Raw genomic sequence first — 25,003 nt, 5'->3', positions numbered from 1 at the left:
AATATTGATAATTGGATTTGTGTATCTGCCAAGAAAATGTGACTCAGCGTTCATCTACAATACTTATTTCTCTTAATGTTTAGCATCACTCTCTATCAGCATGATCAGGAGGGATCACATAAGAGTATCTCTACAGCAAATTACGGAAGCAAAAGAAATACTTGTGACTGCACATTTTGCTAATAAAATTTAGAAATTCTGCATGTAATTATGTAATTTAAAGTTACCAGATTCAATTTTGGAACTACCTTTGTGTTCCTGTGAAAAGGGAAATGCTACGCAACCATTTAAAGAATGGTATTTGGGACCGGCATCCTCAGCTGTTAAATATTGCTTAAATATAGATCATGGAACCTGTTCAGCAGCTTAGTTAAATTTAAACTTGAAATATAAGCCTTGGAAAAAAGAAAAAGATATTTGATCATCTACACCACTTAAATACCAACAATACTGTTTTTCATTAATCCAGATTTCAGCAAAATCCTGAGTTATATTTGTATCTCAATCTGTACTGCACTGATATCTCTCTTAGTTCCTATCTCCTACAACTTGATAGGCAAATTAGTTTGCATCAGAGCACACAAGGAAACTGGTACTAAGGCTGCATTCCATCCAGGGATTGGTTTTTATAGAAGATTCTTCAACACTTATATTTTTCTCTACACAGCTTTATCCTGAAAAAATATATAAAATTGAGGGATCCAAATAATCACCTATCTTGTTCAAAATAACTACGAATTGTCCCTTTCTGGCATGATGTATACTTTTAAAACCCAACATATAATTATAATCAATCACCTCAATGATTTCAGTACAGTAATTACTAATTTTACAGGTCAAACTACAAACTTCACAGGGAAGACATTAAGGGCTTGTTAACTTGGATTACATTCATTTTAACAAAGAAAACCAAAGTTAAAAGTCTCATGTTTCTACCACATGTGATGAGCTTGTCTATACAGAGCAATAACAATGAAATTTATGATAGGTATAATATTATTCCCCACAGCAACTCTAGCACATCCTCTCAAGTCTAATTCATTGCTTCTACATATAATAAGTATTTTTTACTGTATTAATTCCCTTTCCATATGATCCAGTTCCATATACCTTTAAACCCTACTTTAGGGATTAAACAGCAGAATATTGCATGAATAAATGGACATCAAGCAGATTAAACCAATGTTGCAGTCAGAATAATATGAATTACTTCTTTCTGTACCAACAGCAACAACTGATAAACAGATGAGTGTACTACTCCACACTAATAATGATCACTTTAAATACACCATAATTTGTAGAAACTGACATTATGCCTTGCATGTCAGTCTCAGTAATTACAAGCAAATTTCAGTAACAGCATAATCCAACAGTTCTTGGACCAATTGCTATAGCAGAAGGAGGAGATAATAAAAAAATGTTCAACTGGAGTGTAAAGAGTTTTTCTCATGTTCCCTTCATGCTAATTGGTTTGTGCGCACTTCAGAGGTACAGGAGAAATGGCCAACTGGTAAAAAAATCATCATTGAGAAACCCCACAATTCCAGCAATGGCTATAAAGTCCTGTGATAAAAATCAAGACACTGGCAGAAGACTACAGAGGTGTCCCAGTTACCTGGACAAGTTCCAGGCACCTGCAAACCAACAACACTCCATAAGCTCAAACAGGAGCAACCAAGAGTTGGCCAATTCCACCCTGTCAGAACAACACTGGGGCTGCTGTGCTCCCTCCCCCTGCAGGTTCACCAGCAGGAGAATGGCACTGGCAAGACACAAAAACTCCTGACAGGCTCAGATTAATGGGAGTTCCCAAATTCCCTTTTTCCTCTCAGCTCATAAATTGGGAAAAGGCATTTATTTCTTCAGTGTGCTTCACAACCCACCTGATCACCATGGTAATCTCACAAAAAATAACATGGCTTGTTCATGACCAGAATCTTTAGCAACTCACATGTCTGAGATGAAAAACCAGCAGTTTGCTATCATGGACTCTCATTCACTTTCATCACCATGAACAAATCAGTAAGATTCTGATATTCTTCCTTTCATTTTGTTAATTCAGAAGATTAATCCATGGAAACAGAAAATAAGCAGAAAATTAGCAATGAATTAGAGAGGAACTGCTTACAAGATAATTAACCAACTGCAGGCTGAACAATGCATTCAGGAGACTGAAAAGGGTAGGTACTGTGTTTGATCAGATTAGGAACTGCTGAGCAACGTTGTTTGTAACTGCACCAGCAACATCTGTGAACTTCACTCAAGCTGAGGGAGAAAAAAATACTTTAAATTCTCCTCAGTTATCCAAAGCACTTGCAGAATCCAAGCAAAATTACCAGGGTTCATCTCAAGTTGTAGAACAGAAATTTTCTTCTCCTTCAAATTTGAAAAGCAAATGAAGTACAGCAACTAGTTCAGTGATGTATCTATGCAGATAACTTTTCAAGGTTATTTGAAGAGAGTTATAAGATTTTGTGAAGTACTCATATCCACAAATATCTTGAACTTTTGCTTATCAAATACCTTTACTTAGTAAAGATCCAAAACATAATAAGGAGCTTTTATTTTTTAAATTGCTCTAAGAATCAAAATAGTGAAAGTTTTTGAATGAAAACCCTGAGAGGCAGCAGCTCCAGGAATGCTGGAGTGTTCAGGGTGGTCTCATGAGTCAGCAGGTACTGCCACTTTCCAACACCCTACACTAGGGTGTCAAGGACTTCAGACAGGTGACCTGATGGGGATCTTCTCAGTGTTTAAGCGTCTGACACGAGGGTGTGAAGAAGACAAGCCCAGGTTGTTCCTAAAGGTGTCCCTGAAAGGCCAAGCAGGAGTGGCACGGCCTGCCCCAAAGGCAGCTCTGGCTGAGGCAGCGCTGGGGTGTGAGGAGGGCTCTGAGCTGGATCAGGCTGCCCCAGGGGCTGCAGAGCCTCGCGCCAGGGACACCCAAAGCATGGTCAGAACATGGTCCGTGGGCAGTCTGCTCAGTGGGGCCCTGATGGCCAGGGGGTTTGGCTCTCCAGAGGTGCCTTCCAGCCTCAGCTACTCTGTGAATGTTAGACACCTTTGGAGTTACCTCAAACTATAGTGCTGATGTGTCTGAGGGTACTACACAGCAACAGAAAGAGCTGCACAAATTCAAGAGAAGAGTGCAACATTTTATTATCCCTTGCTTGTTCTATAGTGCCTGTGCTTAATGCCTACATTTTAATTTGCCACAATCCTCTTTAGTCCTGAGATATTCCTTCGCTCCTGCCCACACTTCAAGGCAGCTAGCAGTTTTCTAATAATTATGTTATCCATACATAGTCCCTTCAGATGTGCCTAAATTAAGACAGTTCTTAAACTTTGTATTGCTAATCTTGGCTCAGATGCCTGTTTTGCAAAATGTGAATTGTGTGTTCCCTCTTTGAATGCAACATGAAGAGTTTCCTGAATTTTCAGATGTCTTTATAGCTTTCTAATTAAAAAAATGATAAAGAAAAAATATATAACTTTATTCTTTATTCCCCACACTTTCTTACATTAAATTAAGCAATTTGTTATGTGATGTAGCAGTGACTTTAGCAAACAGAAATACAAAAATTTCTGAGATTTTGAAATACTTTCAATGATGCATCACCAAAATGCTAATAATACTAAAGCAATAGGCCATCCACTTACAATCCCTATCAGAGGCCCCAGGAATTAAATTATTTTACCAGGCTAGCTTTTGTTATTGGAAAAAGCAGTATGAGTTGTGTCATCTTCCTTCGGGACAATGAAATAAAACAGAGATACATGATGAATTTTAACTCCCCTTGAAGAAGCTGCCTAGTCTGAAATTACTCTTCAAGACATTCTAGATTACCTGTGTTTACCTCAGCAGTGGACTACTCCTCATTTGTGGTTTCATTTGTATAACAAATTATTTATTAGCTGCTTATCCTCTACTTCGAATTACAAAAAAACCCTGTCAAGTCTAAAAAGCCAAGACAGAACAATGTGTGGAGTGTAGCTAGGAGAACACAGTGATATAATGCAAAAAATCTCAGACCCACAAAAGGAAAATCACACCTAGAATCAAACATAAAAATGCATCACTGACTCAGGTTCTCCATAGGATGTCAGTGTTAATTTCTGTGGAGATACAGAACAGATGGGGAAACACTTAGAACATCAAACAAAAGGTTTCAGTGAGAAGTTACTGAAAAGGACCAGAATATGTATTTCCATTTCCAAAACCAGGAAGGTTTTGGCCTTTTCATTGCTTGCTTAACTCTAACCATACTTAGGACTTCACTGGAATAAACAGGTATACTAAGCAACAGGTGTTGAAATCAGAAAGGTTGATCTTCTATAATGAAGGAAGAAAGACTGGAATCTGTTCTCTCTCCTACTCACCACAGTGCATAACATGAGACTCCAGGGAAAGCTCTTTGCTCACAAGGTCCCTTCTAATATCCTCTCCCATTTCAGATACAGGGACAGCCAGCCCTGGCATAGGAAAAAACACAGCCCTAATAAGATTAATTTTAAGTTTTTTAACTGTTTGAAAACTGATGCCTGCACTACTTACCTTTTACCATTAGACTGACATGGTAACAATTCAAAGGCTACCTAATTACATCCACATATCAAAGAACTGCTCAACAGCTTTTCCTCACAGACAGACACCTGGGGAGGAAAAAGCCCTAGTACAAGCATATCCACTTGTAGACATCATGTGTCTATTATAAAATTTAATATTACATCAAATAAAACAATATAAATCAGGGGAGAGAGATAATATTTGCAGTCCTTTCCCCAGGTACATAATTGAGTATAACTGACATTGAAACAATCGCCTCTGACCTGCTTACAGGTCTTCCATCATGATGATTTAATTCATCATAATGAATTTTAAAAATGCTCTCTCTTTCTCAGAGTTTCTGAGGTTTTCAGGAGCCTCAAATTTCTCTACTGTATTAAAAAATGGGACCTATTATGGCGTCTGCTAGATGTTGACAGACAGGATGGTGTCCAAAAAATTATTTTAGTGCACTACAGTACCAATACAAAACTGTGCAAGAGCAGGTAGAAGCAACAGTAAAAAAACCTCTTCACATGATCATCTGCCCATGTTTTATGACTCTGTCCAAAACACATTGCTTTAGTCCATGTTTTAAATGCAGTATGCAAAAAAACTCATTTAAGACTTAAACAACCTCAGTTAGGAAACTCCTTATCTAGAATTCCTTGAGTATTTTTTTAAGGCAAATACACTATTCACCATTAGAAAGTGGAAAGTACCTTGATATCACACTCAATCACTCAAAGATTTGGGAGAGATAAGAACAAGCACCCAAATCTTCCCATTTAAAACAAAGCCAGTAATTCACATAGTGAACAGCATGAGACTCACAGCCTAAGCAAAGGCTAACATTAGTACTTGCAAATATCTTAATAAAAACAATAATAAAACCAAATGCCTATTTATTACCCATTTTCCAACTAATGAGTAGGGAAATATACCATCACTCTTTCTCCCCTATTTGCTCCTAGTACTGGTTCTTCTACTTCCCCTGAGTTTCACCTTGTGCTTTAAACAAGACAAAAAGTTCACTTGCAGATACCAATGCAGATTCTAAATGAAGAAAGTAAAAACCCTAATTTGTGACACTAAAAAATGTACCTGCTAAATATGGAATTGGAGTAGGTATCAACACATCTAGGTTACCAAATTCTTCTTCTAAAAATCCCTCCTTGCTAAGAAAGAATACAAGCAATGCCTTCAAAAAAATTATTATGCACTTTTCATTAACTTGGAATCTGTTTCTTTAAAAGAAGGGGTGGAGGCTACATATCTTTAGATGCTCTTTATCTCTTTAAACCAAAAGTAAATCATTAACACCAGTAAGACCTGCAGACCATAGGTATTTCAAATATTTGTAGCTCTGCTGACTGTTCGTATGAGTCTATATGAAGTATTGTCATCAGCCCAAAAAATGGAGCTTTACTAAGATCCAATCTTCCAAGAACAGTAAAAAAGTTACTTGATTAACCACAAATCTACCAAATCCACCATGTGGTTTCTGTCAACATCCAGGAGATAATAACGAGGATAGCACAAGAACACTACAAGCAGGAAAAGACAACCCTTAATATTCTCCCAAAGGCTTTCCCTATACAGACACAGCTCCCAAACACAGAATCGTTCTCACTGTCTTCAAATGAGATCATCACTTTCTCAGATCTAGATTTCAGTAGAGCCCTGTTTTGTACATTTTGACAAAACAATGTTTATTTAACAAAATACCCCAGAAACTAAAAGGAGCATAATATCATGCCATGTTGACAACAAGACAGTTGTAACAAGAAGAGTAATTTAATACAAGAATAATCTACCAAATACAGATTTCCAAGTAAAACCTAGTTTAGCTCAAACTTAATGTTATCATCCTTACACACAAATTTCTGGATGGATCATAAACTGATTTGTGGCAGACTAAAGCAGTTCATTAGAGTAGTTACTCAAGGTCTAAAAAACTTATTAGCTTTACTAAACAGTAAAAAGAGTATCACTCCACAGAACAGCTAAAAAACAAACTGCTTTAGCTAACCAAAAGTCACAACGGTTCACTGAAAATGACTGAGTAATAAATCAGCCATATGTTAAAAATATTTTTTTCTAAAAATGTCACATTCATTACTGAAAGGGCACAAAGCATGTACCTAATTTGAAGAACCTAAAGTGGGTACTTGTCAACAGAAAAGGTCAGGGTGCCAGAGCAACTAATACAGGGCTGAAGGACTTTTCACCCACAATAGTTCACATGAAGTGCAGAATAATTAAAGCATTCCATTCTAACCATGTCTTCAGACTGCTTTCACTGAATACTGAAAACACTGCTAGGTGGCACCTGTCTGCTAGAACACAGGAACCCAGAAATTTCAAAAATTATTAAGTTATAGCTGTACTTGCAACTTGTCTCTGTTCTTATGACTTCATCTAGTCAGGAGTGATTATTCTCATTTTACCAGAGTGCTGTTTAAGTGTAGCAATCCAGCTCTAATGACAAATTTGAACTGTGGGGGCAGAAGAGGGCAGGTACAGAAGGGAAAATAGCCAGCTTAGTGCCCTTACATTCAAGGTATACAAAGTGAGCTTGCCCATGATACAGAACTGGGAGGAGCTGTGGAATTCTGAAGGCAGAGACGCCCTGCAGAGAGATCTGTGCAAATCAGAGCTGGGCAGCCACCAGCCCTGGGAAGTTTAACAAGGGCAAGTGCCAGGTTCTGCACCTGGGCTGGGGCAATCCTGTGTGGGGAGATTTAGATTAGATATTAGGGAAAGTTCTTCACCCAGGTGGTGGCTGGGCACTGGAACAGCTCCCCAGGGAAGTGGGCACAGCACCAAGCCTGACAGAGCTTGGGAAGTGTTTGGACAACACTCTCAGTCACAAGGTGGGATTCTCAAGGTGTCCTGTGCAGGGCCAGGAGCTGGGCTCTGTGATCCTTGTGGGTGCCTTCCAACTCAGGACATCTTATGATTCCAATAATTCCCTCTCTTCCTTTCAATTGCTTCAAAAATAAACATGTTTAATGTTGTGAAATTCTCATTTAAGTTTACTAGCGGAAACAGAACATCCACTATCTGCTTACACCTTCAAATAATTAATCTGCCTTTTACTTTTTTTCAGACTTCAACATCAAAAAAACCCTATTACCTTTTGACGTTAGTCTTTTAAAATAAGCTTCTGTAAAACTGAGCTAATAGTTATTAAGTGTAATTTTATCAGTTTAAATTGAACTAGAATGGAAATTGAATAGGGTGTTTTCAGTAGTTTAAGAAGTGCAGATTACTTGATTCATTCATCTCAAAATTCATTAAGGGTTACAATTAAATTGTTTTAATATGGAAGTCTTCCTGAGAAGGCAAAGACATTTATTTCTGGTTTGAAAGCATTTCTTTACCTGACACAAAAGCATAGAACAACACAGAACTACCACTCAGAATTCCTGATCTCCTTCAATCTATTTCCATTGATTAGCACACAAACATGATTAACAACAGAATCCTACACTCACCACCAAATAAAATGTCTTGTAAAAAGAACTGAGCCTACTAAATAATATATTTTCTTTAATACACCTTGTATCTGTCATAAATAAGCAGCGTGAACAAGTTTTACACGGACAGAGTTGTAGAAAACAGACAAAAAGATTAATATTGAAGACACTGTCACATGATCTTCTGCTGCAAAATAAACCCTACAGGCAGCAACAGTGACTTTTCATTCTCAGGCAAGTAATAGAAAGCACAAGTTCATATGTGTATGATTTCCACCTATGACATACATCTTCACAAAAATTAATAAGCTTTAAAACCTGCTGATGCTGATCTCATTAATTCCACCATATATTAATTAAGATGCTAACCACTGGGAAGTGCAGCAGAATCACAGTAGAGCTTTCATATGCAGAAGATGACTAACAAAGTAGAAATTCCTACACCTCCCACCCACCAGCAGAGCCTAACAAATAGTGTCAGTTTTACATACAGGTATCAGTCTTCTAGAGATTAATGATTTCCTGCATGTTCCTTTCTTTCAGAGGACCTGATCAATGCATTATTGTCTCATCTGAAACAAGCACTTGAGTATCAGCATCTCCAGTTAATTTGGGATAGACACCTTGCACCGTTCTGTTTTCAGGGATATTTGACAGGAAATAAGGCTTTGGGGAATAGTTCTAGTTCAGTATTTAATTTTATTACTGTCACCATTATGGATAAGCTATCACAGGCACATCTTTCAACAAAAATACCAAGGCTAGAGTTTTTAGTCTTTAAAATGTGATTATGTATTGCAAATATCTAAAGGTAAGTGTTAGAACATCAGCCAGAACAAAAGACAATTAGCTAATTAGTTTCAGTCCTTTTTTACTTTCTTTTGTTCAATTGATAAGACATAGTCCACTATAAATTTCAAAAGATGTTTTCTTAATACTTCAACTGAAGAGCTTCAAAACCCTCTTTGAGGAATAAAACTAGGTAGAGAAAGAAAAAACCAAAAAGATTAAAACCCCACATGACAAGCAAAAGAATTCTCTTAATATCATCTTACATTTACAAACCATATGCACAGTATTTCTCTAACATACAAGTGGACTATTTATAAGAATGCAATGCTGTTTGAGGAAAAATTTAAAAGAGGTAGGCTTCACTTCAGGGTTACAGAGGGCTTGAAACTTCAGAGAAACAGAAATTGACTGAATTGAGTTCACACTTTTGTTTTCCTCTAGTGAAAATGAACATAAATGAAGTACAGACAGACTTTTTTCTATTTGATATAGCACATAGCTGGCATCTAAACATGACGTTCTTAATTGGTAAAAAACCCACAGAAGCATATATCTTGATATTTCACCAGGATTTTTTTCCAACCATAATTTTTTTTCCTTGCTCTCTCTAAGCTCCTACAACATTTGCAGAAGTTCCCCCAGAAAACTTCAGAACTGTAGAAGCCTATCAAATAGAATAATCCATGCTGGAAAACCCAAGAACTACAGAGATCAGGCTGTCTGCAAAACAGAGTGGAAGAGCAGATCTCATTAAAGGTGTATTTCCCACTACTGAAAAAGCAAATGAGCCTGCTGTTTCTAAATTACAGTATTTTAAAGTGCGTTTATAGATGTACTACACTACAGCAAGACACCCTCCTCCCGAGTCCCAAAAGAAATGCTTCAATGCTTCCCCTCTTGGTACTTCCACATCCTATCACCTCATTCATCAATTATTGTTTTGCTTTTTATTTTCTTTATTTTACGTAAGTACAACTGAACTGCAAAGCTAGAAATGTAAAGTTTATGCAATTATGACTTAATTACTACCAGGCCTTTAGTCTCCAAGAGAAAAATACTGAAATCATAGTGGGGTTTTGTCCCCCAGTTAGAAGAACAAATGCATTATGCAGTTGAATAGCTTTAATTTCTTTAATACCAATGGACAAAACAGTGAAGGACATTACTGGAACTTTAGAGAGAAATGACAATTATCACTGAATAAAAGAGCTCAGCATATGTCACTATTCTATCTTAAAAGCAGTCTACAACCCAGGGAGACTTTTTAGGTTTGGTTTCTATTCAGTATTCTTAAATGCTGAACCAAGAACTCCATTATCAAAAAGGAGAAAATTAAGGAGTTCCAAACAACTTCCTGTGTACAGAGATAGGAGCAGGGACACCGAGGAGTGCCCAGAACATCCCATCTTATGCCACTGACAAAGCTGCAAAATCTATCTAAAATGTCTTCTCAGTATAGACACCAGCAAAACTCATTTCCACTTAACCTCAACCTTCTGAAACAAGTAGAATAGATAAAAACTACTCCTGTTCACATCCTTCAGCTCTGATTCCATTAAGCTGTGCCTCTGCTGCAAGAAATACTTACAATAGAGGGATAGTTAATAGCATTACCAGATAATTGGGTAAAATTATGTAGTTTATTTTGCAAAAGGACTACTTGATTATTATACTGCTTTACTAAAAGAATCATTAAAAATAAGTGCCAAAGAAAATACTGACCACTTTTTAACCTTAGAATTGTATCAGCAACAGCACATGAACAGTGGGGAATAAAAGACTAAAGGTGCCACCCTTATCAGAGCCAAGCAACAAAGGTGAAAACCACACAGTAACTTCAGATACAGCCCATAATGTTCACAGTTTATACCAAGCATAAGCATGCTACAGATTTCTGTTTTCTCAAGGTTTGCTCCAGTTTGTATTTCTCCACCTTCTTTCACAAATCTCTTAAAGGAACACATGCAAAACAAGGCAATTAAATAAGCCCATTCATGGAAACCAATGTATATTTTCAGGTCATGCTCAGCACAACTCCTTATACAGCACAGGGTTTGTTTTTTTTTGCACACTCTTTGCAAATTTAATATATTTTATTGAGGCCCCTTAATAACTCTGAGCTACTGGTCAGTCATTTATACCATGTTGCAGAATGCTTTATTACCTAAACTCCTTGAAGGCACAGGGGCAGTGTATTCTATTCCACAATTCTAGAAGACTTTTAAACAAAAAGCTTAGAGTACTCGTTTGGAAAGGGGGACTCTCAAAAATGTGATAGAAAATACACAGTTTTCATCACAGAACAAATGCAGGTAAGTAACTCTTATTTACCCAACACTTTAAATCTGTTTCTTACCAAAGGACAAATTCCTATTTTGATGTAATTCTTCTGTTGTGAAAGGGAAGGGTCATGAAGATGTATGTTTAACAGTGTTTAGAGTTCAATTCAGGTATGCTGGGTTCACAGTATTTTAGGAACATAGTAATGAACCAAAGTAAGCCTCAGTCAATGGCTGCACCCTAGAACTCACCTGGAACTGAGTGGAGTTGCTACCTTGACTTATATTCCACTTTTTTTTAGCACTCCAGTCACAGCTGTACCATAAATAGCTAGCACTGGCACATGCAGAGTTTTCTGTCCCCCCACTACTGACATACTAACTTGAAATCCATTTGAAAACTTATGTTTCTCCTTCAGAAACATTACATTACTTCTCTTAGGTACTGCAGTGCAATTGATCAATCCCTGCTTTCATCTCTTTTTTTTTTTTTTATTAGTTTGAGCTGTTTCTCGTCTTCTGTTCGTTTTGCTTCTAATTAAATGACAGTATTGTTTTCCTCAGATGGAATTATTAGAAAGCATCTTAAGTTATAATAAAGGTGATAAACACAACATCCATTACTTTATTCTGTATTGTTAAGGAACAATATTTTAAAGAGAATGTCTACTTGTCTTCATCTAATCAGAGAAAATGGAAAAAGACTTATCAAATTGAAGTATTTCAGTATGTACATATTCCAGATTACTTTCTTGAACACTATTTAAAAACAATTCTTCATGTTCCAGTAATCCATATACCTTTTGGACAATTTCTCTTCAGCTCGTGTACTTTGGAGGTGTTTTTAAAAAACAATAACAACAAAAACCAAGCAAAAACCCCAAAAAAAATTACCAGGAAAAAATAACCTCTTAGCATGGTATTATTTGTAACTTAAATATTCCATTAAGTCATTCTGTCATTTAAAATAATATGATTTTTGTAACGAACAATTTAATAGCTTGATTTATAATCAAATTGAAGAGCATTAACGGTGTATTTTGTAGATTTTTGTATTCATAAAGTCCATCTTAAAACATACATCACAGGACATGATCTAGCTTACAGATACTTACTTACAGCATCATTTACTGTTCCACTAGTAACCCTACAGAACCTAAATGCAAGCACACACTACACTGCAGTAACATCCTTGTCCTTTTGCTTGCAACATGTAACTGGACAAAAGCAGGGTTATCAAACATTGAAAAAGATCTCAGCTTTCATTATTTTCCTTCCAGATTGAAACTTCAGGTTAAGGCATACTATGATGTCACTTCTGCTGTGGTACAGTGCCAAAAATCTGTTCTATGTAACTACCAGGCATTTGCAGACATTAAACAATTCACATCACGTTCAGAATTCTGATTTACAGCAGAGAACTTCACCACCACAGTCAGCCATATGTAGTTTAATCTGTCCTGCAGTTCCTCAATAAAATGGCAAAGACTATTAGAGAAGGAAAAGGAAGTTAGGAAAAAATTTGCCATGCATCACATAAATGTAATTGATCCTAGAGGTCCATTTTAATCTTTATCTATCATTGCACCTCAAATAAGATCCAATTATTTCAGCTTCACAGGTGGACTGGCTTTTCATCCCAAGAGATATGAATGAGCCATGAAGTGATTTAAAAAAATGTAAATTAACATTGCAAAAATATATATGCTACATACCAAGCTGTCAAATCCCACACTTTAAGCATCAAACTGAATCTGCAGCTCCCCAATTTAAATCTTTAGCACAACACATCCTCTCTAACATTAGCAACACAGCCCAAGGACTGCTGCCCACAGTACAATGCCACACTTGAGCAGGACAGCTCACCTGGTGTTCCACCTCAAGCAGGAACACTCCAGGCCAGTGGGAGCCTTATCCACAGGGGCAGCTTCTCCCCACAGCCCTGTTCCAGACCCTCCTCAATCACAGAGTAGGGCACACAGTCTGCCTGATCACCCAACACATGGCTCTCTCAATGTCAGGGCTCCAGAGCAGATGAAAAATCTCTAAATATGCTCAACAGAATAGTCTCACTTTCATCCTTGCTTCCATTTCACTACTGCAACCCAGCTTCCACTATTTCATTCTCAGCACTGTATGCAAAAACAGCTTTAAGGGTAGGAAATATACCATGTTTTCCTTTCTAACTATTAGCTACATTCACAACAGGTTGAAGAAAGTGGAAGTGGTCAAGTCATTCATCTGTACAGCAACTTCCAGAACCACAGATTAGGCTGGGGTCCCATCACACAGCCCTTACCTTTGAGGTTCAACCATGTAAAACACATTCCTATTTTCATGCATTCGTAATGTTACTTCCATGCCCTGCACCATCAACCTTGTATATTCAATACTAGAAGTTATTCCCCAAATCTGGGGATCTGAATGGTTTTAGATTGCTAGAAGTGCATGGGACTTGGCAATTAGGGCCATTTGGTGGGAACTGATTTGTTGTAACTATTTCTGCACCTCACAAGTTACAAAGAGGTTTAAAAAGTCATTAAAATATCAGAAAGCAAGCAAGAAAAATTCCCAAATACTTTGATAGTCACCAAGTGAAAGTTACAACTGTTATTAATAAATTATTTTTAAATCTGAGCTATTAAAAAGAAGAAGTAGGTGTAAGAATTAGGGTTTTTTACAATTACCCATTGATTTTAAAGTGGGAAAGTAAATTTGCTAGTGTAAACATTTTATTTATTTTTTCAATAACTGCACAATCTCTTCTCAGTAGCACTAAAGCTTTATGTAGACTAATTCTTTAAGGACAGCATACCTCATCTTGTTTAATTTCTTTGAAGAGCAGCAAGATAACAAGCCTGATCTGCCTTCCATTCTCAGTGAAATAGCCAACAATAGCTCAAATGTTATTTTAAGTGACTATAACTGGAACAGTCAAACAAAAGGTCACCCATTTTACTGGTATGGAAAAATACAGCATTGGCCTCCAAGGCTCCCAGGGCTGTTCAGTATGATCAAAGGCGGGCAGACTCTGACCTTAATACAAATATCTTCCTATCTCCCCTCATCCATACATATTATTTGCAATACAATTTTAATCACTGTATTTTACACTGATTTATATAAGCAAATGTGATTTATCTCAGGAAAAAAAAAAATCTCCAAGCATCCAAACTTATAGTTAAAACAATCTTAAGTTCCGAACACATTAATTACAAATATGCATTGATTTTCTTTTTTCCTGTGAGTTACATCACATAATATTATTGAGTCAGCAGAAGCAACTGAAAAACAACTAGGTTAATAGATGGAAGGCCATGCCATTTTTTTTTTGTTTGCAGATATGTTGTTCACTCACAGAGCTTTAGGCAACTAAAACGTCAATGAGTATAGAATTTACTGAAACAGATTTAATGATCCACAAATGACAGGAATAGCTATTTGCTTGGGAAAAGCATAGTCACAGTTCACCTTCTGAAAATACTGTTTTGTTACTATTATTGTGGGCATCCCACACTGTCACCTTCATACTGAAATCTGTTTTTATTTATAACAGTAGTAAAGATTTTTAAAGAGAGTCAAGCAACATATTTGCTATACTGAAGCTAAAGATTTCTTTAAATCTTAAGCTGAAAAAAAAACATTTGAGCCCTCCAAATTTTCAAGAAATATTACAATTATTTCAATTTGATTTGCTGTGCTACAGCACCTCATTTCTCTCTAATCCCACTCATTTCTATGTATGAGGTTCTATGTTTGAAGTTCCTCCTGGCTGGCTGACAGTCTTCTTCCTTCATCAAGTTCATGTTTTTGTCAGTGACTTTACAGGATATGCACCTCCTCTTACCCACATACATCAGATGATGATTTCTATGCCACCTATTCCTCCTTGCTCTTGATGATGGGTCTAAGCCCGGCAGCTCTTTCCCCAGTTCCCTTAAAGACAGGAAATTCTTTACAAACCTAGGGTAGACCATCAAACAGGTCTCCCACAGTAACTCTGGGTCCCACGACCATCCATGAGAGTACCCGTGCTTCCACCACAGTAACACCCCCAAATTATCACCCCTGTAACTTCCCTCCCACCATGCACATGCAGTCACCTACTGCAGCAGCATCGTGGCTCTCCCACTTTCCATCTGACCTTCCCTGTGCACACTGGCCCAGCAGAAGGCAGCAGATACCATGGTGGTTATTATTACAGGCCAGCCACAGATACACAGACTGGAGCTCCCTTTTTCTTGCCCAATCTCTTCTCCAAGCACCTGCCTGTTTCTGTCAGACCTGAATGTGCATGCAACAGGCCTGCAGAACATGGCCCCTCTGCCAGAGTTGACTGGGAATTGGGCAAGCAGTTCAGGAGTTACTGGCAGGGTGGGAGGACATGCTAATGGACAGATGGATGGACAGATGGAACAATTGCATAAGCAACCTTCCCTCAAACTAAAATAAAACTTTGAAGTCCCACCTGTTCCACAAAGCATTTCATCAGCACAAGCCACTCCCCACGTCAAGGTTTTCTGTTTTATAATAGGCTGTACAGCATAAAGTAGTAGCTTTAGTCTGTAGACTCAGCAGAGCAACACATTCCTGACTGTACATCACGATGTACAGCCACAGTGCTCCAGAAATAACTGCCTTTAAACACAAGCTGTACACAAACAAGATTTCACAGTTAAGGAGAAAAAGAATGGTTGCATAAAAACATTATAATGGCATGTAATTTGAAACATTCTTTGTAGTAATAATGCCAGCAAGGAAAGGAGAAAAAAAGCATGAGCTTTTGCAGTGGTTTTATTTTCAGGTTCATTTTTTTTCTTTTTTTAATTTCTTTTGGGGGGGGGGGTGTTTTGTTTCTCAAGAAATAGGAAAAGAAGTAGAGAAGTAAAAATAAAGACTACTACCAATTAAAGGATCTGCAAAGGCGTCTTGCATCTCAACAGCCTAAGACTGTGTGAAGGGATAGAGAAGAAGCTGTGCTAGATGAACAGATGGATCAGGAAAGTGTGAAGAGGTCCATAAGGTAGACTGAAGTTTTAAAGCATGAAACTTCTGAAGCCAGCACAGATTCCTGTAGGTGTTTTCATAAAAGGATTAGGTAAGGTGAGGCGAGTTGGGGGTTTCTTTTTCTTTGGGTTTTTGAAAAAGCTTATAGGTGTAGGTAGGTAACAGCACACTATGTGTACACATCAGGAGTGGTGGATTTGGGAATACTCCATCCTTGTCCAACATGCAAGGCAAGGAAGACTTGGAAGCATTTTTGCAGAGGTTAAGCAAACAACCTGATGGCAACATTGTGGATGCTGTAGATCAAGAGTAGAAACAAGAACAGAGGCAGATCAGAGCCAAGAGAAAAGGGAGGGGAAAAAGCCTGCTTGCACCAAATACATTAGCTTTGTTTTAGTTAGAATTCTCTTTTCAAGTGCTCAAAAGAAAATATTGCAAGTGTCCTTACCATGAGCTGAGAAGGAAGTGTGTTCATTCCCCAGAAAAAGAAGAATAATTTAGTTTTACACAACTTCTTCCTACTGACATTTTACGAATAAACATACTTCTAGGAAAACACCGCTTTTGAGCAGAAGGTCTACCTCGAAAACCTCCTGAGGGCCCTTTTCCATCACTGATGTTAATTATCACTTCAAAATACCCTACGCAATCCTAGTAAAAACAGCAGTAGAAAGTTAGAGAGGGAGTATTCTATATTTATTAATAGATACAGCCTCATTTCAGTAAACACCCATCTTGCAATATAAAAAGGTTATAATCAAAAGTAGTGTACGTTCTGAGGTTCACAACTGAAAATTAGTAACAGCTAGTGTCACTGCTATGACAATTGCCTAGTTTTTGACTAACAAACAGCTTTAACTTTTAGATGAATAATAATATCTATAAATAACCCATAAACATAACAAACCATTTTTCATCTCAAATGATATATAACATTAAAAGCAAACTTGTCTTAATGTATTATAAACCTATGCCCATCTCCTGCTTATCATCATTACATTTATATTTACACAACACAGGAAACACTGAAGAGCTTCCAGTATGCCTACCAACTATTTTGAACAACATCAATTCGAAATATTAATTAAGATGTGTTAAAACCTGTTCCATATCCTATATAAGATGCTATATGTTTTGACAACTTTAAGATTTCCTCACCTCTGAAAGGGGTCACAAAGTCAGATGGGCCTTAATCCTGCATAGACTCCTTTATAAGCAATGCAACTAAAGTCAAACACATGCTGAACTCACCATGTGCACAAATATTTGTAGAGGGTTTAAGTGACTCCAGGGAATAAACAAAATGCTGCCAAGTGTTTAAAATCAAAAAACTTTTCCTGCAATTTGTTTTTAGCTACTGGAAAGTTTTATTGAACACAAGAGGTTAACAGGAATTTAGAACAAGTGAAATAGGTCTGACAAGAAGAGCTCCAGCAACAGCTGACTACAACATGCCCCTACCTTCCATGCACCTCGGTTTTGCTATTAATATTTCAGGTAACAGCTAAAAATGCAGCCTAAAAACAAACACAAAAGCAACCAATGCCAAAAACAAAGCAAACAAACAAAAAACCCCACTCTCACCATCTTGAAAGAAGCAGAATGACCAAACTACACTACATTAATTCACTGAAAATGCCTGTGACAAACCTGCAATTAACACGATATGCTGCAACACGCATGATATACAACAAATCTCAGTGTGCCTGGTAAGAGTAGGAGCCAGCAGAGGGTAATACCCAAATCCTTCCAGCAGACTTCTGTTGCCTACTACAGATCTCCCACCAGAACACCATCCTCTTCACCATCACCTAGAAATGCATCCAGATGAGAAGAGAGGAGAGAAGAGCAGCACACACCCAAGCATCGTGAGCTCCCAGCACTCAGGGCACACTGGACCTTCTGCTCTACACCAGCACAGTGCTGGTGCACGCTGAGGCAAACACTGGGAGCTTTTGACAAGTGAATTACATTAAAAACATGCAAAAAATAAATATGACCTTCTTAAGATTAGGAAATATAGCAGCAAGTAGAGTTTTTATAGTTTAGTTTTTATAAACAAAAATTCACTATGCTATCAAGCTAAATTCAAAATATTCTGTGCTTTAAAAACAAATATAGAGAAGTGCAAAGTCCCACTTGCTAGTGCAAAGCTTAAAAAGCTGGCAGTTACTTTGCAGCCATGAAATCAGATTGGTTTAACAAGTTAAAATATCACCCAGAATACCACATACAGGCCAAACAGAAGGATCTACCCTCTCAGAGTCAGGAAGTGATGAGACTGAAAAGCCCTCAATGATGTGCATTCACTTACTTTGTGTATAAAGTGGGACTTCACAGCTGAGAACTTTACAGCTCACTTCATAAGCACTAACTCAAAGCAAACTAAACACACTGAAAAACTTTGGATGTTTCTACACCAGATAGCGATCCCAGAGAATCATTAATTTAGTAAGGACTTCAAAAAAAAAAATCAATTTTAGCATCCCAACTTCTCTGAATGTAAGGATGAAGTCAGCCAAAACGTACTTTTACACAGAAATCATATTAAGTGTAAGCTGTTTCTCCAAATTCACTAAGAAATGTACAGTTCCTACAACACAGGATGACTTTTAAACACTGACACCTAATTATGAAGAGGAGAAAGGAATGAAAAAACTTTTGGTTTCATACTTGAGCTCCAAGAAAGATTTTTTTGATACTTAATAGCTGAATAAATATTTTATTCCACTGAACCTTGCAGCCACATGCTCCCCTTCCTTCAGCTGAATACAGCAATGTGTTACCGTCAGCATCTGTACTACTACAGTCATCCCTAAGAACACATGAACAGAGACAGTGATACATTTTACCAAAACAATGGAGCTCTATGTGGCTGGCATACTGAAGATTCAGTTAAAAACTGACTCACACTTTGGGTTTTTCTCTCCCCTCCTTTTATTTTTTTTAATAATATTGCCAGGCAAGTATTTCTTGTAAGTGCCAACTACATCATCACGATAAGATTATATTCTTTTCTCCAAATAAGTGTTAAATTATCTTATTATTATAAATAAATAACTAAATTTCAAGACACTAGAAGGCAATTCCAACACTAAAAGGCTGCATTAAGAATTCAAATTTGAAGCCAGGCTGGAACACACAAACATCTCTGCTGAAGTGATGTTAGAAAAATAAATCTAATTACACTAAAGCTAGAATTAAAAGCTTCCGGGGATCTAACAATTCAGTATCACAAAGTCATCATACAACAATTATAGCTATTCCACATGCACTTTCCTTATTTTGAAACACAGAAATAGAATATTTTTACTCCACATCAGTTAAATGTAACTTACGTCTCAAACTTCACATGACTGAGAAGAGGAACACAGCTTGAGAGCCCATACATTCATTTCTGAAAGTTACTGCACCTAAAGGAAACAGGCATGGAAGTTCTCTAAAGCTAATCTATTTCCAATGAAATTCTCACCATTGCTTCAGAGAAGGGAAGAAAAAAATGCAATATTTCTATAGCAACACAGTTTAAGACATGCAGAACCTTTTATATTTATTTTGTTCTTTCTTTGTGACTTAGTCAAGATATTTAACACAACTATTTCTGGCATGCTAAAATGTCTTCATTAACAGTGACAAAGAAATGTATTACCATGTTATAAATTTTAAAAATAGCTAAGAGCTGAATACATTGGTCTTGTGAACATTCAGAACTGTAACATTTTTCCTTAATCCACATTTAACATTATGAAACTGCACAGACTCAGCAACAGGACTGATGTTGTAACACTGATTTCCTCCATTTACATACTGTTTTAATGTTTGCTTTAATTTATATTATAAAATTAATGCTTACTGCTTCTGTTGCAGAAAGCTGTTATAACCATTCACAAACAAATCTTAATCTAGATATCAAACTATCAGAGTTAAAACACAGAATTTGGAACCAGGAAATGAAGTCTATTATTCATTACATTACAAACACTCATCATTCTCATGTTAGAAATAACATCAAAATGTTCTGAAGTAAAAATCAAGATAATAATCTAGAGTTTATAGTTTTAGCTCATGGGTAATACTAAAATTCTTTAAAATTCTCAAATAGAAATTATGACAAATTTAAGGCATTCTTGTTCCTTTCACATGATGAGCACCCAGTTCACAATGACACATTTATCCTCCATGTCAACACATTTCCAGGGCAGTTCTCTCTCATTACTGTTTCATGACCCATGTTCATGCTTCACACACAATAAGCATATAACCAAAAAAGGATTTCATAAATAAGAACTCATATCCTAGTCAGAAGTTAAATAGTACCTAGGAAAAACTGTTGGTTAGGTCCTTTCTGTCCAGATTCCTACTGCTGTTAAATGTTTGAGAGAGAGTGAAAGCCAGTGCTTGCTTACATGTGAGCAGTTCTCAAGGGTTTCCATATATAGTCAGTATTACAAATAGTTATTTTTACAGCAGCACTGAACTGACTTTTCAATATATACAGAGAGGGTGTTTTCTGCTCACAGAAATTACTCTGTTATTCTACCTTGTACTTCCAGTCTTAGCTCTCCTCCCACTCATGGTCTTGCCGCACACAGCAACAGAAAGAGCCACAGCTACTGTAAGGCCAGCCTGGCACTACAGGTCACAGAATACCAGCTTGGAAGGGACCCCAAGGATCATTTGGCCCAGCCTTTCCTGGAAAAAGCACGATCTAGATGGCCCAGGACCCTTTCCAGCTGGGTCTTGCATGTATCCAGTGTTGGGGAAACCAACAGTTTCCTGGGAAGACTGGTTATTCCTTCAGCTGATTGCTCCTATTGTGAAAAATGTTCCTCTCATGTGCCACTGGAATATCCCCAGGAATGACTGGTACCCATAATCTGTCATCTTTTCCACAGGACTCCTTGCAAAAGGGAGTCTCCATCCTCTTTGTAGCCACACTTTAAATACTGGAACATGATGTTACTTAGATAAGTGCTCCAATAACAGCTTCCATCCAACTAACCCAAACCTCTATTTTATAAAGAGGCTGTCTCCGTACTAATCATGCTTCCACCAAACTAACCCAAACCTCTATTTTATAAAGAGGCTGTCTTTATACTGATCATGCAGCTTTTTACACTTCCCTGTAACTGCTTCACTGGTAAAGAAGGTTTATGAAATGTATAATCTCAAGGGTTTTGTTAGGAACATACAGATAGTGTATGCATTTCAGTACTCAAATCTCCAAGTCTATTTATTCCTCCATTATTATTAAAATAAACTGATAGGATCTATGAGAACATTAAAAAGGATCTGCAATTTCTTTGTTTCAACACCAAGTTTTGAAAACTAAGCCAGGGTACATCAGCTACATTAACAGGTTTATTGTAATTCTCATTTTAAAGTCAGACAAAAGGAATCAAAACAATATCAAGTTTCAGCTTCCATAAAATTCCAGTCTAAAGTGTTAAAAAAAACTTTTACATAAACTAACCATGGATTATATATCAGATTCACTAAAATGTCCACATTAAATTAAAGTTAAAAAATTAGCACAATGCAAATATTTTTTTACATGTGTGTTTTTAAAGATAATCTCTTCCAACAGCAGGTAATGGCAAGCCCAACACCCACTGAAGTTAATTCTAAAATATCTAAAACATTGTATAGATTTGCTCCTTGCAAGGTTTGATTTCTACAGCTTTAGATCTTTCCCTGCTCCTATCAAATATGGTCTTTCACCAGTTATAATGTGCCATCCAGTTGTTCTGCATGCTAGAAAAATCTAAGGAGCTAAATCAAGGCAACCAAGATTTTTACACAATTCTGTTATTATCTAAATACTACAGTTTTAGGTAACCACTGGGAAACAAGGCCATATTCCTCAGAGTTATTTGATGCAGAGGCTTCTTGAGGCAAGAGATCTCTCCTTGAAGAACATCTTGCCAGAAGTACAAAGGGGGAGATTTTCTTTCCCATTGCCAGATGAGCAAAATGAGAGAAATTCTCAACACCCACACAACCAGAGGTAGAATTTAAGTCTGCACAATAGAAAAGGCCAATACTTTTCTTATTCAATCCACTTATTAAAAATGGCACTTCGTGCTTCTACTACACACACATGTATTTTATAAAATGCTTGCTTTTTTTTCCACCAGCTGCAGATCTTTTTGCTGTTAAAAGCACACACGCTAAGACAAGAACAATCTTAATGATCACACTGTTTTAGGCAAACCCAAAAGACAATCTGAAATGCTAAATTTTCACACACACCGCATCTGGGAACTAAATAGTTAAGCGTACACATAGATAGTAAAATTAAGTGGGACTTGTAGATTGCACTAGCCAAGGAGCCAGGATCAGCTGGCCGCATACAACTTGATCTTTCATTACACTGGAAGCTGGTGGTGCTCAACAATTCTCTGAAAAACAGCAGAGAGGCATGAGGGAAACAAAAGAAACTAAGAGGACAATTTTAAACTTCCCTCATGCAGTACTGCAGAGGCACTTGTGATCTGCGTTTACCAGCGTGCCAGTGGATTTTCCCAGCCCTCCTCTGTCGTACATTCTCTCACAGCCTGTTTGAGACCTTACAAAGCTTTACTAGATAAACACCTATTAGTAATAAATGATTCTCCTAGATGTGACCGTGACTAATGTATTACCATCCTGACAAGCCTACCGAGCACAAGGCAGGTAATAGCTTCCCCCGCCCGAGGCACAGCACCAGGAATATGCACAATCATTACTAATTTCAGCATGGCAGTGCCAGGCTGTTGCTGCCTCTCGCAGCTACCTGCCGCAGCCATGCTCGGCTCCGCACGCTGCAGACGGAAGGAGGATCTCTGCGAGCAAGGCTGGAGTAGTTCAGCATCAGCAACAGCGTGCAGAGCCCTCACGTTCACAGAGAGAACCGAATAGGAGCTCAGCTCCTTGCTCCTCCAGCCCTAGAAAAGGCATTGCTGCAGACACACAAAACCCTGCTTGAAAAAAGTCCTTTCGCCTTCCGTATGCTCCAAGGACAGCAAGCGAGGTTTCCCTGTTCACCCGCCAATATAAAAAGATGAAAGCGGAGAGCAGAAGCAAGGAAGACCAGCGACGGGAATCCCGGCATCCCTCATCTTCCTAGCGGCAGGAGGTGAGGAGCAGCCTACCCTGTCTCCTGGGTGTTGTCCCCTCCGATGCTCTCCATCACCACCTGCCTACCTCGGAACAACTGGTACCTTTCCTCACAACTGGCACCGACAATGCATAAACCCAGCAACAGGGTGACTGATTAAAAAAAAAATAAAAAAAAAATCCCAAAACCACACACAAAAAAACCTAAATCCACCCAACAGCGAAACAGTGCCTCCCGCAAATCATAAAAACCTAAGGAGCATCTTTTTTAGAAAAAGCCCTAAGCGCTTCCAGTGCGACGGAAGACGGTATCGGGGAGGAAGCGGGGAGAGCTCGCCAAGACGAGGCACACGGGCGGAATCCCGCGGGCGGAATCCCACGGGCGGCGCTCCCCGCACCCGCGGCACCGCCGGCGGGACCGAGCGAGGGCCGCGCCCGCCGGCTCTGCCCCCTCCCGAGAGGGGCGGCCGCGGACCCCGCGCCCCGCGGACCCCGCCGGGCACCGCAGCCTCGCCCCCAGGCCCTTCCCGGCCCCTCGGGCGCACCTGGGCTGGGAGCGGAGCCGGGCGCAGACACCGACCGGCCCCAGCGGAATGGGAGGAGGGCGGCAGGCGGCCGCCAGCGGCGGCTGGGGAATCGCGGCTGGCCGAGGAGGAGAGGGGACGGACGGGGAGGCAAGGGAAGGGGGTGAGGCGCGGGGTTGCCTCGCCGCAGCAGCGGCTGGAGCCCGGCAGCCGGGCGGTGACAGGTGAGGGCGGCGGGGGGCACGGGGCGATCCCTCAGCGCGACTCCCCTACCTGCGCTCCGGCGCCGCCGCTGCTCTCGGTGCACCCACTGGCGCTTCCCCGCCCGCCGCCGCCGCCGCCGCCGCCCCCTCGCTGCGCTCCCCCGCCCGCCGCGCTCAGCCCACCCCGCTGGCCGCAGGGCCCGCCCCCGGCCCACACTGACGTCTTCGCCCACCAATAGCAGAGGATGGAGGTGTGCAAGGCCACGCCTTCTCTTGCCTCGGCCAATAGCAGCTCGCCATGGCTCAGTCTCCCCGCCCCTAACGCCGCCCCCCGGTACCGCCCCGGCCAGGGCCGGCTGGGTTGAGGCGCAGCTGCCGCGCAGCGGGCGCGGGGGGCGGCGCGCCTGCGGTTCCGAGGGTCGCACCGGGCGGTCCCGGGGACAGACCCGGTCATGGGGGATGGGGGGACACCTCCGCAGGGGGAGGGGCGGGGGCCAGCCCCCAGCAGCAGGGCACGGCTGTAGGGATGTGTCCCTCGATAGCAGGGAGGGGGCAGGGGGCTTTTCGTGCGGGGGATTCCGCGGAACGGATGGGCTTCCTCTTTTTATTTTTTTAATTTCTTTTTTTGGCATGGGAGCCCGTCCCCGCCTCCGGCGCGCAGAGCCGTTTGTCACCGGCTGCGGGGCGGGGAGGTGGGAGAAGCGCCGGAGAAGCTGCTTGGGCTGGAGGGGCGGAGAGAAGGAGAGCGGCTGGGGATGTTAAAATTCAGCGTCTCCGGTGAAAATGCCTCCAGCCCTTAAGCGTTTCTCCATCCTTTTTTACAAAACTCTCATCTGGACTTTCAGAATCTGTGGCTGGCGCCTGTAAGGCTTTCACCTTTTAGCTTTGTTCACACATAATAACAGTTTTAAAGTAAAAGCCGCTTTCCAGCCGACATCGAATATCAGATGCATCACGGCAAAATGTAGTTCTGCAAGTTATGGATGCTTGAACTCGACTCCCATTTTCTTGGTATGCTTCAATGGTTATTTAAATTAGAAAAATTTTATGAAGCCCAATGGACATAACATGC

The 25,003-nt window shown here is 39.5% G+C and overlaps 1 protein-coding gene across 3 annotated transcripts in view; it reads right to left on the bottom strand.

Annotated features, from left to right (window-relative positions):
- CDKL5 (cyclin dependent kinase like 5) overlaps positions 1 to 24,067 on the bottom strand; it is a 129,682-nt gene extending 105,615 nt beyond the window's left edge. For 2 of the 3 annotated variants that reach the window (XM_054272149.1, XM_054272151.1), the window contains exon 1: positions 24,002 to 24,067. The gene's annotated coding sequence lies outside the window, so the exon portion shown is untranslated. Of the gene's footprint in view, positions 1 to 19,444; positions 19,491 to 24,001 lie in introns of those variants that run through there. The other variant, XM_054272150.1, reaches the window with a different exon arrangement.
- Positions 24,068 to 25,003: the final 936 nt, after the last annotated feature.

The sequence above is a fragment of the Melozone crissalis genome, unplaced genomic scaffold (genome assembly GCF_028551555.1).
Source record: "Melozone crissalis strain CALT ecotype California unplaced genomic scaffold, PUWL_Pcris_2 ptg000013l_1, whole genome shotgun sequence".
Classification (NCBI taxonomy): Eukaryota; Metazoa; Chordata; class Aves; order Passeriformes; family Passerellidae; genus Melozone; species Melozone crissalis.
The sequence above is the reverse complement of the archived record's forward strand: the minus strand, read 5'-3'. Positions and strand labels throughout refer to the sequence as shown.